This window comes from Falco punctatus (genome assembly GCF_963210335.1).
Source record: "Falco punctatus genome assembly, chromosome: Z".
Taxonomy (NCBI): domain Eukaryota; kingdom Metazoa; phylum Chordata; class Aves; order Falconiformes; family Falconidae; genus Falco; species Falco punctatus.
The window spans coordinates 83,078,022-83,096,213 of NC_137586.1; positions in this window are offsets into that span (position 1 = coordinate 83,078,022).

Consider the following 18,192-nt stretch of genomic DNA (forward strand, 5'->3'; position numbering starts at 1 on the left):
CCCCTGCAGAGCTGGGCTATGAGCTGTGGCCACCCCAGGAGCAAGTGGGACAACCCCAACAAGGCAAGTTGCAGCTGCCCGTGCCCACTGGGGCACCCGCCGTGCTGGGGGTCCAGCTGAGGAGCTGGCCAACCCTCCTGGGGACGGGGAGGCGCTGGGTACGGCCAGAAATTTGAGGGGGAGTGGGGGGTGGGGTGCTGCTCTATTTGCCTGCAGGCACCACCAAGAAGCACCGAGGAGTTAAACCCCGTGGCTAACCCAGCTTCAGGTCTGCTCGCTTGCGTCCTTTTATTCACGACGGGAAAGAAAAGAGATTATTTTTAAAGAAAAGAGCTTCCCCACCTCCCTTTTCTCCTCCTCGCCCCCCCGCCCCCCCGAACCCCGGAGCCCTGATGGGAACCGGACGACCAAGGCGCTCATTCGCGGAGCTGCGAAGAAACCGGAGCGCGCAGCAATCACGCCCCCGACCCCGTCCCCCCGCTCCTCTTTCCTCCTCCTCCTCCTGCCGCCGCTCTCCCCGCCGCCCGGCCCCGCTCGCCCCCGGCGCGGAGCTCCCGGCGCCCCCGCGGAGCCTCGCGGCCCGGGGCCGGCAGCGCGGAGCCCCGGCGGGGGGAGCGGAGCCGCCCCCGCCCCCCCGAGCGGGGCGACAAAGAGCGGAGGCAGCCGAGGAGCCGAGTGTCGCTGTGTGTCCCCCGCCTCCCCTCGCCCCGCATTTTCCCTCCCCTTTAAGCGTTAGGGGGTCGTTTGTGTCCGCCGTGGGATGGAGATTTCTGGAGGGGGGGAGACTTTCGGGCTGGTAAGACAAAGGCACGGGCGGAGATAGTGAAGGTGGTCGCAGCCCCCCCGCCCCTTCCCTCTGCGGGATGTGCTCCTGCCGCCCGCCAGAAACGTGGAGCCGGGATGGGAGGGAGGAGGAACTCATCCTGGGCATCCCGAGCCCGGGACGGGAAGAAAACCCAGGAGGAGGGAGAGTGGTTTGCACTGGAGACCCTCAGGACTTTTAAAAAGGGGGAGAAGGACTGGGGAAAGCGAGGAACTGACCAAGCATGAAAAGCAGACCTCTGCAACCCCTGGGTATTTTCATCCCACTTTATTTAACTCTCCCCTTCTTCCTCCAGAGCTAAGGTTTCCAAAAAATATCGGCCAGACAGACTTCCTCCTTGAGTTGTCAGAGGCCTGAAACATTGTCTGATTTACTGTGGATGCTTCGTTGTAAATATTTTAGGCAAAGTAGAAACAGTAAACCTTTGCTCGGGCTGCCAAATGTCTCCCATGACAAATCATTGTTTTAAGATGTTCAGATTTGTGTGAGAAAACCCAACAAAGGGAAAATGTTTAGGCTTTGTCTCAATCCTAAAGCAATATCGTTGGAGGGAAGAAAAAAAAAAAAAGAAAAAAAAAGAAAAGAAAAATAAAAGATCCTGCTAGCTACATTGTAGTCCTGAGATGAAGAATTTTCATTACACACTTTTTAAGCACAGGTTTTATGTTACTGACTCAACAATGATTATCGTTTAAAATGTGAAACACAGACCCTAAATGGTTCTTTATGAGAAACCATTGTTTTGAAATATCTGAAATTAATTAGACTATGGCTACAGCCAATGTGCAAATATCAAACTGAACATCTGTAGAAAAAAAAGCTTCCTATCACTTGAAAGAATATTGTGAATCTGAAATACAGCCTACCAAGGAAAAACTAATTTGTCTAGCATAGGTTCTCTCAAGCTGTCTCTTGTGACTTTTCCTTCATCTTTTCTTAGGCATTTTTTTTTTTCTTTCTTTCTTTTTTTTTTTTCTCCTGAGCTGCTGTGTGTGAAAAGCCTTACATAAAAGTCAAGGAAATAATTCATGTAATTTAGATGCCAGAGTAGTAAGGTCAGTTCAGGCAAGTCAACTACCCTTGAAAATGATTCTACTTGGCCATTAGCTCTGAAGGTCTAACTTCCCATTCCCATCTACTTGCAAAGAGCTGTGCCATGCCGCCTGTGCTGAAAACGAGTCTATCAGTTCCATTTTCCTCTTAAAGGTACCGAAACGCAGGCTTCTTCCTGATTCTGCTGTGATTCAGTTATCTAAAACCCAATGTGTTTTCAGAAACCACAAATCTTTCGAAACAATAGACTTTTGTAAGTTCTCAGATTCTGTGTTTAAGAAAAGCTTTTCCCAGTCCTTTTCTTTCCTCTGCTTCAAGTCAAATATGTTTTTAGACCCAAATTAAAACTCTTCAAAGGAGTCAACATTAGTAGCAGTGGTAACCATAGTGTATACAACCACTTTCTCAAATGAAACACTTGATGGCTTATGTCAATGTTTCTTTTGTGGCAAAACCCTTCACCTATTTTTACTCCATATTTCTGCAGCAGAGGAGAGAGAACTCCAGCTATGAAAAACTATGAATAGAGTGTTTCATTTGGTAACAGAACAAACCACAATTGATAGCTGGGTATTATTTCTGCATTAAATGTAATGATGCAGACATGGCATTATCTCCACTAAGATTGTCAGCTTCCAGAACAGGGTTTATCAGGAGGATGTCTACGACACAGAAGCTTTCAGCGGCACTTGACCATGGCAAAAGACAAGAGTATGTTTCTTTCCTGTGTTTTGATGCTGCATTCTGTTCTGCCACAGTGCTTCTGCCCTGACTCCAAGGACAAGGGGCCAGGCTGGGATATTTTTGCCGATGCTTCCAGAGCTAAGTCTCACCAAAATCTGAGTCAGAAAGGTGGTGGTTCTGCCTGGTGTAAGCTAAAGTATCGAGCTCTGTCTTCAGGTCAGGCTCAACAAGCAGTCTGCTTTATGTAGCGAGCTCTGACTTGTTAAAGAATAGTTGCTTTGTAATTTTGGGGAGGAGTTGTTAGGGTGGGCAGGTCACTGCTGAGATCCTTCTTGACACTGATCCCCCTGAGGACCAAACCCAGGATGAGGCAAGAAGGGGAAAAAGAAACTAAGAAACTTATCTGCATCTGGTGGCCTCAGCCATAGTCAAGTGTTGCGCTAATCCATACTGTCCTGGCCTTCCTCTGGTAAACTCCATCCTGGACACACATTATTTTTGTTTTGATAACTCTGTGCCTGCATCATAAGCTTTAGTGCAGAAGTAATCCTGAATAATCGAATGTGGTTTTGTTCACTTACTGTTAACAAATGAAATGAGCCTTTCATAACTTCTTTGGTTGTTTTTTTTTCTTTTTCTTTTTTTTTTCTTTTTATGATAGGAAGGTACCACCATTGTGCAAAGAATAAACTTGCTGGGTCTGGTTCCACACTGATAGGACAAGCTCTTGAAACGGATTAAGAGAGATTTTCTTAACTAATCTCTTTTTCCTGGGCCTTCTCATCCTTTGCTAAAGCCATAACAAACATTCGCAAAGTGATTATCCAAAACCTACTGAAGTCACTAGAAAGATCCCGCTGACTCCACAAGTGTCAGTCAATAGTTTCTTCTCCTTTGCCATGTGTGAAAGGGAGAAAAGAAATGGAATAAAGCAGGAGGACCCTAAAAGGAGGAGGAAAGGGAGACTGTAGGCTTTTTCTTTGTCCTCCATCATGCAGGCAACTCTCTACATTTCTTCCCTGAGGTCTTCTTTCTGCAGATCAAAATAAAAAGGTGGGAGATGTTGGTAGCTGTTAGCAGGCAAGGAAAGATGAAAAGATCCACATCTACAAGAAAAGTCATAAACTACCTTGAGCACCCTACATGTTCTGGCTGGCTCTCAGACATGGTCAGGATAACGTTTGATATCATCATTTAAAATGAATAAATAAATAAAAAGTGCAAGATGGTCTGCAAATCTTACACAATTTCTAAGATCCTTGGGGTAGTTGCAAACATTTCCTTCACAAAATGCTTATCATTTCCTATGTAGGAAGTGATCCTCTTTTGTTCAGTGGGGAAAGGATGGGTATAACAGCATGGAGAACTTTTTAGTCCTTCCACTGGAGAACTGTCTCCCTTTGGTGCTGAGGACAGGGTTGCACATTGTACTGGCTCCTGCCAGCAGCTGTGATGGCTTCTTCATGCTGCTGCAGGTTCCACCACTGCTGACCCCCAGCACAGCCTCTGATCCTTATGCTGCTGGAGGAGTCCCTCTCTCTGATGAAAGCTACACCGCTTTACTGAATGGTCTGTGATTTTTTAATGCCTTTTTTTTTTTTTTTTTTTAATCAAAGGCCTTGAAGCACCAAATACAGTGCTCAAGAAGCTCGTTTGCATTTGACACAGCACATGAATCACGGTGGTAGCAGGGAAGAGTTTGGAAAGAGGAAGCAACTTTGCCCTGAAGACCCAATGTGCAAATAAAATTAATCAAAGACAGAAAAAACTGTGATTTGTAAAGCAATCTCATTGTTTGAGAGGAAGATGGGCCGAGTGTTTTGGGAAGCCTGGAACAGTCAATAAGTGAGAATCCATGTGTGGCGTACACTGCGAGCACCAGCGCCGTGCTCTGCAGCTCACGCCTCTTCCAACAGCTGCAGCAGGCAGGTATAGCCAACGAAGACACCTCCCAAGGTGTGCCCTGAAAGTCAGGCATTGAGCAACGCTGCTGAAATGCCTCTGCAAACCAAATCAGGGCCCTCTGCCCAAGGAACCTCAAGCTCCATATGTCCCCTGTCCCTGCCCCCCACCCCCTGCCCAGTTTCCAGGTCTCCGTTATGAGCAAGTATCAGGACTCTGATATAATCAAGGACTGCTTACCTGTTTTTGCTACTCTGTTAGCAATGGCCACCTCCTGAAGACACATGCCATTATCTTCTAGCTGCTGAAGGAAGGATAATAAGAAGTGCTTCTAGTGTCCAGATACTCAGCAAAAGGTTTTGTCTGTTGTGGTGACAGGGGTCTCTCAGGATGAGAGAGAATGGGAACAACTTTAGTTGTTACAACATTGGCTATAGGAGCTAAAAATGCCCTTTTCAGTATAAAATCACATAACAGTACCATGAACTTTGTGATAATTTTCCACACAAATGCCAGTGGATCTACCACCACTGTTAGCCTGTGCAGGAGTGCAATGGAGGGGTCCTCTTTGCTATTTTGAACAGGACACCTGGCTGAGCACACGCCTTCAGCACAACAGCCCAGCAGCTGACATTTCTATGCCCAAAGTGCTTAGATAGCAGCTTGTGCTATCTCTTCTGGCTGGTGAGTTTGCAAACAGGGTCAGTGACATGGTCTGCAGCAGATAAAAGGCTCTTACACTGGGGGCATAAGCTCCCCCGAGACTCTCCAAAATCTGCTGCCATATGGATGTTTTATGATCCCTGATGGTCCTTCCTGATGGTCCTGCCACCAGTAATGGTCCTGTAAGCCAAGAAATGATGGTGACTGTGGTACCATAAATACAGATAAACCCACCTGCCTGGTATTTTATTTTGGAGGAGAGGTGGTTCGGGTCTACTCAGGCTGGGAGGGCATAGATTTCTTGTCTTTGGCCTCAGTTACATCATTGCATAGAATATTCCAAGAAAAGCCACTTAAGAAGGAGTTATTTGATCACCTTCCTCTTTTTTTTTTTTCCTCCCCTGGTTCAGATGCATAAGGCACAAGTGAAGCTGTGGTTTTAAGTGTGTCTAGGGAAACCAGTAGTAACGCTACTCAGAAGCATACCCAGTTGCACAGCTTTGGTGTCTTGCTTATTACTAACATTGCAGGCTATTGCACTTTTTTGTGTGCAATGGATCAAACAGGTAACCAATTGAAGACGGCGTCAGCCACCCCAAGGGCCATGCTGGTTATGGGATAGTAGGAGAGAACACAGTTTTGGGGAGTTTGCTTCTTGCAGGCTGCCTTCTGGGTTGTTCCTATTATGTATCCCACAGTCCCAAAACGTGTAGAGCCTATCAGGAAAGCAAAGTAATACAGAGTGTGTAAGTTAGAGGAAACCCGACAGCATAGAAGCAACAACTTCTAGTGGAGCAAAAGCTGGCTTGTCCTTTGCACATAGCTGCTGCATGCCAGCTATGACCAAGCTGTTATAACGAAGCCCTCCAAAGTATAGCAACCTCTCTTTCTTGCATTAAACAAGTGTTTGGGACTGCAGGCTCAGGTCAGTCCAAAGGGAGAGAGGATGCACCTCCCACCCCAATACACTTCAGGGGAACAGCTGTAAGCAGCTCGGGGCATGAGGGTCTTCCCGGTTCAACAAATAAAAGCTGACTTTTGCACCAGGGAATTTGAGGGGCCATTGGGACAGCAGAGACAAAGAATGGACCTGGCGTCAGCAAGGCGGAAGTACTCTGAGGGATGACATGGCCTGATCGCAGGAGCTGTCTGTCCTGCATGTAGCCAGGCAGAGGTAAAGGGGGTAGAGGAGCAGCAAGATGCCACGAAAGCAGGAGAAACCAGGGGACGGTATAGCCGAAGGAGAATGAATGTCAAAACAAACTCTGCAGGACAACAAAAGGCAGGGGAAAAATAAGTGTTTGTTTTTCTCTCTGTTTGCTTTTTAATGAAAATAGGCAGGCCAGTATTTGAGAGTTGTTAGCATTTCTTGCTGACCTGCAGCTGGCGCATTTTTCACCCACTTCTGTCAGAATTTATTTGAGTTTGGTACTGAATGCTGATCAGACTTTGCCCCTTGCTTTACTTAGGCTTGGAATTGCTTATACAGCAAACACTCTCTGCTAGGGTTCTCATTAATCCACTTCTTTGTTGAGGTTTCCTAGAGGAATTCTTATTTGGTAAACCAAACAGCATTAAAAGGAATGCATCTGCACGGGGGATATCCATCTTGGGTCTCTGGGCCCTATTGTCCCATCTAAATTAGACTAGGAGGCCCCCTGTGTTTGCCTGGTGCCTCGATTCCCATTGGCACTTGATAGGGAATTAATAGCGTGCATTAGCGCAGGGCATGTCGCACGTTTGCGGGGGCCTCCGGCAGCGCCGCGCGCCCCGCGCCGCTAGGTGGCGCTTCCCTTCTTGCCAATTACCGTAATTAAGCCGAGCGGCGGGTGCCGCTGATGAGCGCAGCCCGCGCTTTCTAATCGGCTAAAAGGGCTGGAAGATGATGCACAATTTTCACTTTTTATTCTTTCCAAGGCAAGATTGGTGAATATGCTCCGGCTCAGCTTCTTCTCTGTTTGGGCTTTTTTTTTTTCCCCCCTTTTTTTTTCCTTTTTCGGATGCTCACAGTGATTTCTTTGCCTCTGCATTGTTTTGTTGAGACTTGTCAGCCTCCTACACGTGTGTGAAGTTAGATCCTTTCCTCTTGAGATAGTGCCTGTTATTGAAAACAGGCAACTTAACGTCCCAGTTCAACAATCATTCCTTCTTTGTTGCCTTGGTATCAGACTCAGCCAATACGCCATGAAAGAAGACAAGACAGGAAAGCCAATTTGGGCCTTCCAGCTACTCCTTTCACAGCACCCGCAGAGAAAGTTTAAAATGAGTGAAAACATTAGTTTCACTCAAGGAAACATACACTTTCGTTAAAAAGGAAGAAAAAAAAAAAGAGCCAAGTTTTACTGTGGATTATGTGACATTTCACCTTGTGCTTTAAGTTTCTATAAAGCCTAGTTTAGGTCAAACTGATTTTGGCAGAAAACCAGGCATAACTAAGAGCTTCATACAGTTTCCATCTGAAAACATAAATCAAGCAGCAGGCTCATGGACAGTCCAGCCAAGGTTTGCTGAATCTTACAGCTCCAGACAGTGAGGCTTTCAGTGAATGTAGTCTGATATGCAGTTTTGGCTATGATATGCAGATACGTAGTTTGTTCGTTTTGCACAGCATCTGGGCACAAGCAGAGGAGGAAAGGTAAGTGAAATGTGGCTTTTTCCAAGCTCGGAATCTGCCCCTAGATCCCTGGTTGCTGGCGAACAGTGGGCTCTTTTACACAGTCCTGAGTGGCTCGGCGGAAGCATGTGGGATGCAAACGGGAAAAGGGTACGAAGGGATTTATACACTTTTCAAAATGTGTGCACAGATGTATTTATACTGTATCATCTGTGATGCAACCAGATATCCACTCATAACTGCACACTCCCACTGCCCCTTTCACTTTTTTATCCATCCGTCTTTGTTAGCTCCATGTTTTGGTGGACTTGGAGGCCTCGGTTTTGCTAACCCTTGCATGCTTCTTTTGTGCTCAAACACTTTCCTCTGTGCTTAGTAGGACTGCTGTCGTATAGGGATAGAGACCTTAGTTTGCGGGGCAGGGTTTGTATGTTTTTTTGTGGAGTGCCTTGAGATGTTCAGTTTAAGAGATACTTGTATGGTTCTAAAATTGAATGAGAACACATAATTACCTATTTGTGGAACGGTCTAATAAGCTCTCATAGGCTTAGAGCAACACAAGGGCTTGAACAATGCTTTTCCTCAGCACTTACGCACTTTGTTGTAATTTTGTTTCTGCGCTGTGAGAGCCTGAGTGGTTTCTAGTGAAACCCTTCACGCAGTGTAACCTCCGCCGATTGCCCTCCGCTTCCTGCACCGCCGCAGCCATTTCACTTGCTTCACAGAGGGCTGGCTTGTTTCTTCCTGTGATTAACCCTCAGGATTAATACCTTTTAAAACTTCCTAACATATTCCGGTCCATTCTGCTGCTTTCAGCATCACACTGAAGACTTTCAGTGCACCGCTCTGTACTATGGATTTGGTGCCTTATTAATGAATACTAATTATGTCACTGCAGCTACACAACTGCAATAGGTGCCTTATATGCAACCCAGGCATGGAAGGGGTGGGGGGGGTGGGGGGGAGGTGGGGTGGGGAAAGAAGAACTGTACGGTACAAAATGCTGAGGGATAAAAGGTGAAAGTATTTTTACAATATTCCAAAGCTGACAAGAAGAAGTACTCCAGTTTCTGAATGTGGGGCTGAAGCTGAGAGCTGTAACATTGGTGAAATCCCTTGAAAGTGATCCGTGTCTGAAGACTAGAATTTGTTCATTGTTGCGGATGCTGTATTGACTATGATTTTTCCCTGGACAAGCAGTGGGGCTGCTGGACGTGTCAGAGGGCTGTATGGATGCTGGACTGCATCAGGAGACTCTACAGAGAGGTGCTTTGGGGCCAGTGGAGGTCCTAGAGCCTGTTAGCTCCTGGTAAATCTACTACTGTGCTCGTCAGCAGCAACCAGAGAAATCTCTCCATGAGCGTTACTTCTTCTTGCAAAGTTTGCCCAGTGTTTTCTGTTCATACATGTCTTTCTTGAATGTATAACGTGTCTGCTTCCTTCCAGTGCCTGTCCTTTTCTTGGGCAAACACTCCTTCTATTCTGACTTAAAAGCTGAGAAAATCCCGACTCTTGGTTTGTGTTTGAGTTCCCACACACCAGTGCTTACAGTATCTCAGGGTGCTGATGGAGAACAGGATCCGAGGTCTTGTCAACATCTATTTTCACAGGGTCGTTCTTCAAATTCCCAGTGCCGCAGAGTAGCTGCTTGTGTCCGAGGAGCCTTCAGCAGCACTGATTCTGTTCCTGAAATCATAATCACTTCAATCAGCATGAGGGAGCCTGAATCGTGGGTGCTAATACCCCCATTGCACGTATGTTCTTGACAGTCCTTGTTCCTCTTAATTACTTTGACCAACTGTGACACTAAAGAGAGGAGGGCTGAACAGGGCAAAGAGAAGAAGACAAGATTTTTACTTTCACTGCTTTCTGCTAAAACTTTTTGCAGAAGCTTTTCTTAAAGATCTTTTCCAACCTAAATGATTCTACGATTTTGATGTGAGAATGGTGTTAATTCTAACCCAACAAAAAAAAAAATATCTAAGCAAATAAAGCCCTTCTCTTAAGAAGGAAACTTGAGGAAATCTCTACACTGTTAGATTTTGATTCATTCTTTTACAGATATTAAGTGGTAAAAATAAATTAACCAGCTAGATCAAAAATGCTCCCTAAGATCTGAAGTAGTAATAAGTTATTCACTGTAGTTAGCGTCACAATTAAAATACCTGTGGGATATCTAAGTGCCACCCCTGAGACAGTTCCACAGCAATGTCCTGCTGTTGCAACGTACTATCCGACTATAGATGATCCTTGGGTGCCAAAAAGCTATAAAGACGCTCACTGACTTTTAAGACTGGAAGTAACACACGTAACATGCATACTTTACATGAAAGTCTCTACGCAGTCTTTTTCATAAGAGTTGATGTTTTTTTCAGCAAAGCAACAGCAAAGGTTTAAGTCAAGAAAAAAATCAGCTATTTCTTATGTGCTGTAGCTCTTCAGGATTCATTTGCAGTCTTCACTTTGCCAAAAGATAGCTGGTACCCAACCAACAGCAGTACCCTCTTCAGCCTGGATGAGCAAAAGAGATGCCCTGAGAGAGAACGGGGGTTTCATGGGAGGATGCAATGGAGGCAGCCCTCCACATGCAGTTCACTTCTGCAGCAGGTGAAGATGGCCATGAGTACCGTGCAACTATTGCTGATAGTACAGCACAGAGCTGAGTCTGATGAGAAACCTTCTCTCTTGGCAGTAGAAGGAAAAAAAAGACCTCAAAACAATCTGTTTTGGTTTTTTTTGTTTTTTTTTAAACTGATTTTTTTCCACTAATATTCATTACTTCCTAGTCCACATTCTTGACCTGATGATGCAGGTAAAGAGCCTGAGCCATGGTTACAGATCTCAGCGACAGAGTGAGCAAACTCATGAATGTGGAATCTCTGTTGAAAGAGGCCATTACATCTTAAAGACAACATTTTAACCTCTAACAGTTTAAAACCTGGCTACTGAAGTCTTGAAGGGAAACATTTCTGGGTGAAGGGAACAGGTATTTGGTCTCTCTAGCAGAAAATTAACTACAAGGAAGGAACACTGAACCCAAAGAAACTGGTCATAGGAGGTTACTCCTGTAACTACTGTCAAGGAGCCATTGCAGTCTTACCACTGGGTTTTTCTGAGTTCCCAAGGAATTAAAGGGATTCTTAAGGCTTAATTTGCAATTTTTCCTTGTGGGATGTGTATATGTAACCACATAGTTAGAACTTATCCATATACCTTTGCTGCATTTTTATTATTTTTATTGCTATTTTATTAGCTATTATTAGATTTTATTATTAGATTAGCCCCATTTTTTAAAAAGAAGAAAATATTGGAGGTATCTTTATCTCTTGTGTCTTTTTACAGTATATATCTAGGTCTTAATCCCAAGTCTTTGAATTTCCTCAGAGTTCTTTTATTGACTTCGAAGAGCTTTATGCTCTGACGTGATCAGTAAAAAGGTCAAACAAAAGGAATATGTTGGCTGTGCTTACGCTTCTACAAAAGGAAATTTGAAACCATTTAAACAGAAAAATGTTATCTTTCTGAAATGCATGTTTTCAGGGCCACACATTTAAGCCTGCCCAGAAGACTGCAATAAGCTCTTCACATAATAATGCAATTACTTTAATAGGCTAAAATAGGATGCCCTGTTTGTGTGAGTTCATGCACCCATGCCCACGCACACATACAGCACACACTTCACCTATCAAGAGGACTATTAGCATTCCCTGGGTTTTGTTATTGTGTGCCTATTACCCTTGGAAAAAATACATTAACATTCAGTTCAGGGGCTTAGTTCACAATTCTGACTTTGCAAGCTGAAAGCTGAGCCCTGATTTGACTTAGGCAGGCTTTGAAGAAAGGCAAGATAAGGTAGCATTAACCTAAGTGAGCAGTTCTTTTTGCCTGAAGGCAGAGAGAAAGAGAGAGCTCCTTTGGGAGAGCGGAGACCACCTGGGCATTCATCCTATCGGTCCACAAATCTGTGTGTTAATAGCATGTGTACAATAGCCTGTCAGAAAGAGCGGGAGGTGTCTTTGAATGGTACCTCTAAAGAATGGCCAGAAACTGAACGTTGGCTTTTTTGTTTTCTGAGCCCATCCCCAAGACAGGAAAAATAGATACCAAACACGGAGGAATATAGCCCAATGCAGTAAGTTCTTGATAATCCTGATAATTTTGTATCATTAGTTAGATGTAGGTACTCATACAACTGAACTTTTATGTATACAGGTGAAGTGTTTTATTGAATGAGGAATTATGGAAGAAAACCAACATAAATGCAGTTGCAGCTGCTTTATGGGCACATTGATGACTGATTCGGGAAAATGATCACAATTTTAGACTGAGATTTTCACTCCCGGAGTGAAAAGCCCAGCTATAATGTTCATGTAAGGACTGGCCCAATAAAAGTAAGCTCTGAATTGAGAAGCTGTGACTTAAATGCACCAGTACCACAACTCCTGCTGGCATGTAGCATAAAGAAGCTTTAGTTCAACCGCGGATCATGTGTCCTTCAGAAGGATTTGATATTAGAGGCCTTCTGCTTACATATTACCCATATATTAACATTTATACTGCCATGCAGCAAGTCACACAAGAATGTTTTCATATTCCTAACTTGAAAAAGTGCTCCCACATACAGAGCAATTCCATTATTGGGTCCCAGATAGCAAATGAAAGCTCTTACAGAAAAGGACTTGCACAATGACCTATTCAGATCAAAAGTTATACAGACATGCCTTTTTTTAGAGCAACAGATATGCTACCAGCACCCAGACAGACTAAAAAGAGCAGATATTTTAATATTGTAGCCATTTCTAGTTTGGTGGGAGGCATCGTTCAAGAGATCTTAGCATTCACTCCCCAAAGCCTTTCCAATTACCCATCACTAACCTACACCCATACTACTGCAAAACAGGTAATCTGTCTCCACGTACAAAACGTGGAACTAAAATATTCATTATCTTTATACATTGCAAGAACACAGAAATGGATATGGTATAAAATACATCTCTCCGCTCTAACAAAGACATCAACACCACAACATCTGTTCTTTCATTTCTCTAAACGCATGGTAAGACATCACTGCTTTATCACTTTTCAGCTAGAAGTATTTGGAGCTTGAGGGAGCTTTGTGTCTGGTGAGAGGTACACTAAATCATCTGGGAGGTGGTCGCCTAACACACAACTGCTGTAGAGTGGCAATACTGTATTCCTTCCACCCTTGAGCGATAACTTAAAACCTTTACATCATCCATGCAATGTTTATAAGGCAGCCAGACTGAAAGTGAGTCAGGGAATGGTGGGAACTCACAGTGAGCAAGCACTAAGAGTGACTGAGTGTTTCTTTGGAAAGCAAGGCAGATGGACGAACTAAAGTCATGAGGTACATGTAGCATATGGAGGATTATATGAACTACAGGGATGGTTGGTAATTTGCTGAGGAAATTTGCAGGAAGGAAGATGAAATCAGTAGATCGTATTCAGATCACTTCAGCTGTATCTGAGAATGCGTACCCAGCGTCTACCACTTTTTTTGCACGATGTGTGATTTCACCTTCATTCTTTGTCACACCAAAATGTTGCGACAGACACCTGGCATGACCTTACTGAGATGTCATTGCCACAGCATGTCGTGACAAAGAAGTCAAGACTTTTTGGTAATGAGACTGAGCTGGTCTCTCACCTCCAGAAAATAAATCAACATGCAAACTTTTTGGCAACTTTTTGGTTGCTTTTGTTCCTGTTCGAGCGCTAGGCTGTACCATGATTGCACAGAAAGGACCATAGCTTGTTAGCATCCATGTGCACACAAAAAGGGACCAATCCCACTTTGATTTAAAAATTACAGGTCACCTCTTGCTGTTCTCTCTCCTTTTAGCATCTTCTCCTGTAAGTAGTTTTCTACCCAGAGGTGAGGCACCGGTGTACAGAAACACAGCTGTCAGAAGGATGCCATGAAAGAGGGATATAGTCCTGCTCCTGATGAGCTCAATCAGCTTTTAATGTTTCAATTTCTGCAGGCTTTGGGACCACCAGCACACAGTGGCTGAAGTTTCTGTTCTCTCTCTTCTCATGTTGTGTTTATCTAATTAGCCTCACACACCACTTATGTCTGATGTTTGTGAGGCTTATGCAGAATGTAAATGCAATAAATGATACAAAGAGTTCAATACATACAGCTCACAGAAGCGTTACTGCTGTCTTTTTAACACATCACTTTCCACTGACTTTACATGAAAATGTAAAGCTGATGCTTTTATTATATAATGTAACAGTACTTTCAGTTGCTAAAGAGAGATTTTGAAGTTGAAAATGTCAGAGGCGTGGGGACATTAGTAATGAGCATTTCAATGTTCTCTTTTCAGACCTATTTCAAGAGGAAAATAAGTTCAGCAATCATAAATTTCCACTTTCATTTTATCATTGTTAGAAATATTTCCGCCTACAGCCCAGTCAACAGCAATCCAGTTGTGATTCATGGTTTTAAAGCCTGAATTATGACAAAAGGAGTCATAAATTGCAGGAATTATTTTACTTTAAAGATGATGGAGTATCTGCTCTGACCAGAAGGCTTTTAATCTATTATATTTCCTAAATAAATATGCCTAAGCAACTAATCACTTGCTATTAGCACTCTCCTATGATCACTTCAACTAACATAACACTGTACGACTTAAACAAACCGGCAATGTGCACAGCATAGATTTATGGGACTTAATTTCTCAGCTCACGCTTGTCTCTTCTGCATTCAAAACAAATCCAGACTGTAGCTGTTGGCCAGTGTTTGTAGGATCCATTGGTTTCGTATTTTGAGAGTAACTATAATATTTGTCAGCTAGTTTTTGCCTGCATGTTCTGCATGATAAAAAACCCTAAACAACTAACAACACAGCAACCTGCTGTGCCTCTGGATAATATGACAGCATTGGAAGACAACTTTTTTTTTTTTTTTTTCCCCCGCATGATGACATGTTATCTACATGGTTTCTCTAGTGGAAAAGATGTGGTTAGCACCAGCAAAAGCTTTATAGCTCTCAGCAACAGGGAGTCCAATTGGTATAAAAAGGGGGTGTCCCAAGGGGTTCCCTGCTTAGCTGCATTGGCATATGTCTCCTAGACAGAAACCAGGTTCTGAAATCCTGGCGTTTTGTCACCAAGAGGGTCCCCAAGCAGGTCACTTTTTAACTTGTTTAATAAGCATGTAGTATCCATCGGTTGGTGTTAGTCAATGCAAGTTACACGTCAGAATATTTGAAAAGAACTGTTTCAAGCACAAAAACAACAGAAGAAAAGTTTAGCATGAAAAAGCTTATTAATGCTTATGGCAAAAGGCGTAACTTTTAAAGCAACTCTTCATCAAAGATGATCTCATGTCTGAGGCAGTTTTTGTCCTTCACCTTTCCTAAATACATTCAGAAGGCCCCAAGGGCAGAAGAGTCAGGCTGCCTGGGGAGGATGGGGAAAGGTCGAACTCTCCTCATTGCTTCACTCTGATAATTCCCAGCAGCTCTGTTGGCACTTCTCACCTATAATCAGAGCTGAGGAGAAAACAGATTTATTTTTTTTTAACTGCTGGTTGAAAACAAACAAAATAGAGGACAAACAGAAAATAAGACCTTTATTTCAGGCTGATCCAAAGTTTACAGCTTTCAGTCAACTAAAACATTACTTTGGGATTAAGCAACATTTTCTCATCCTTAAAAAATAATTTTGCTTTGGATTGAGAGTTTCAACCTAAGGAAAATGAGGAACAAAAATCTGGCCTGAATGGGAATCCCCAAAATAATCTGAAGCAACATTTGGACTTCTGTTTACTTCTCGTTTCCAGTTTTTCCTGGACTTTCTGGGAATTTTTATAGGACACACCACCTGGCAAAAACTGAATTTGAATTTCTAAGATGTTATGTTATCACCACATCTGCATGTTTCCTAGAAAAAATGTTTAGCCAACTAATCCACTGGACAGAAGTGCCACATGGCAACAATAATAAATACAGCTCGGAAAGGTGGTTATTTCCCATTAGTAACTAGTCCATCAGTTGAAAGTGAAAATAAAACCAGTTTCCCTATTTGATTGTAGGACAGTATCTTCTCAAAGAAGTGTTTCACTCTTCCATAATTACTCCTTTCAAGCCCATTGGATGTACAGGGATGTGGTATGGCACCAAAGAGGTATACGGTGGGAACTTGGAAGCAAAGACAACTTTCATTTGCCTTGAAATACCTCGCTGCCAACTGTGTCACGCCAGGAGCTGATCCACAAGCAACTCAGAGATCCAAACCCTGAGGCAAACCAAGGCGCAGATGCCGCCGCACCGAAGCTGCCGTGCCGTGAGCTCGGCCTGGATGTGGCTGCAGCATCACGAGAAGAGGCTGGCGCTGGCTGCGGGCGCCCTGGTGTGCCGCTCGGCGGACAGTGAGAGGGTGCCAGCGCTCTGCAGCACCCTGGGATGGGACGGCTTGTGTTGGGTGTCTGGATTTCTGGGTCTGTGACCTCAGAGACACAGGCTGCCTGCGCCTTTCTCCGGCAGGAGCCAGCTGTGCCCATGCTTTGAGCTGCTCGCTAAGGCTGTGGTATCGCCGAAGCTGAGCTGTAAGTGCTGCCTCGCCGCATACACTAAGAGCTCGCTTGCCTTTGCAGGCGGCTTAATAACACGTCTCGTGATGGTCACTCCTCTTACACATTCTCCAGATGCATGTGTAACCAAACATGGTCTGGTGTGTCCATCTGCTGCTGCTACTGCAGGGTCTGTGGCTTGTACACAGTTTATACCAGCACTTTCCAACAGCGCAGGGACTTCCATTCATTTCCTTCAGTCTTCATTGGGAAACCACTGATTTGTGAGAGCTTGCTGGCAGTATTTTACTCCCTAGATTTTCTTCAGGAATTTTTTGCTCTTTGTCTTGGACCAGTCAGTTTGACCTTGGTAGGAAAGAGTTTACAGTAGATGATCCGCAGTGGTTGAGTAGTAGTCATGCACTGTGGCATCCAGGTAAAACATCCCGTGGGGAACAAGAGTCAGTTGGTTATTTAGAAGATGAATGACTTGACATTGAAGTTTGGGTGTGGAGGTGGTGGTGTCCTCCCCTTCCCCCCCAAAAAAAGCCCCACCAAAACCCAACAACTTGGTTTGAACCTTAAATCCCCTTGTAAACATAGGTGATACCTGAGAGAAATACTATATAGAAGCTCAAAATTTTTTACTATGACTTAAGCCAGGTGTAGCTGTGTCACAATAAAGCTTGGGTTTTAAACAGGAGTTACATACCAGGGATAGCATCCTGGAAGGATCTGGTGGATAGATGTTTGAGTGTGAATGTAAACTTTGTAGCAGGTAAGCTTAGTGCTTAGACACTGGCCTTTAATTCAGGTGACCTCCAAAGAACATGTACAGAGCTTGGTCTTCTTTCCTAGGCACTTCAGGTAGCAGAGTTCTTGAGAGATTTCAATGGTATTGAGACAAATTCAGATAAACAAATCTCTTGTATTTTGGTATGCCAACCCCACTCCTGACATACCCGTCATTTATCAGCCTGTTACCCCAACTAAGAAGTGCAACTGGATTTAAATTCAGGTACCTGTTGTGGGGAAGGTGACTGGGAAGGATAAAAAAGTAAATCAGTATTTTTATTTATGAGAAAGTGAAAGATCAGGATTCCAGATTGCTCTAAGTTCCCCTATCTTACCAGTGATTTAACTTTGCATATATTAACTGCAGCTATCACTAAATTTATTTCTGGTCTTTGCAAGCGAAGAATAGAATTGAATAAGATGGCATCCATGTATACCTCCTCCCCTCACACGCACACTTGTTTTAGGTACATACCAAACCTGATCAAAACCAAGCAAAAAAACCCTACCCACAAACCAAAAGAACCAACAAAATTGAAGCTGTTTCTGGTGCTACGCCACTAACACCATTCTTTAGATTATTGAAGGCATGTGGCCTACAATGTGTAGATCTGGGCTTGTTTTGTGAAGCCAGAGTCTGAATTCATCTTTGGTTCATGTACAGTCAGAAGCAGCCAGGCCATCTGCTTTGGTCTAATCTGGGACAATAAAGATGTCCACATGGTAATACTGAAATGCATGGTAATTCAGCCTAGAAAGCCATGCCTTTTCCCTATTCACATATTCTGTTCATATCACCCTCTAAGATTGTCTTGGTTCTGTAGGAAGTATTTTTGCAGAATCTAAATATTCACTTTTATTTAGTTTGTGCTTATTTTATGGAAAGCTACATGTTTTCAGGTCAATGGTCAATGGGATTCTTTTTACAGCTGCCTCCTCCTGTTTATCTGTCAGTAAAGTAAACTCTCTTCTAGTTGTTTAGAAATGGAAGTATTCTGCACTGTTGTGTCTAGGCGCCGTGTCGCTCATGGCAGAGTATGAGCTATCATTACGTTACCGGCCATGCTTAGAAAACCATGCTCTGCACGGTGGGAGGCAAAACGCCTGCTGAACAGA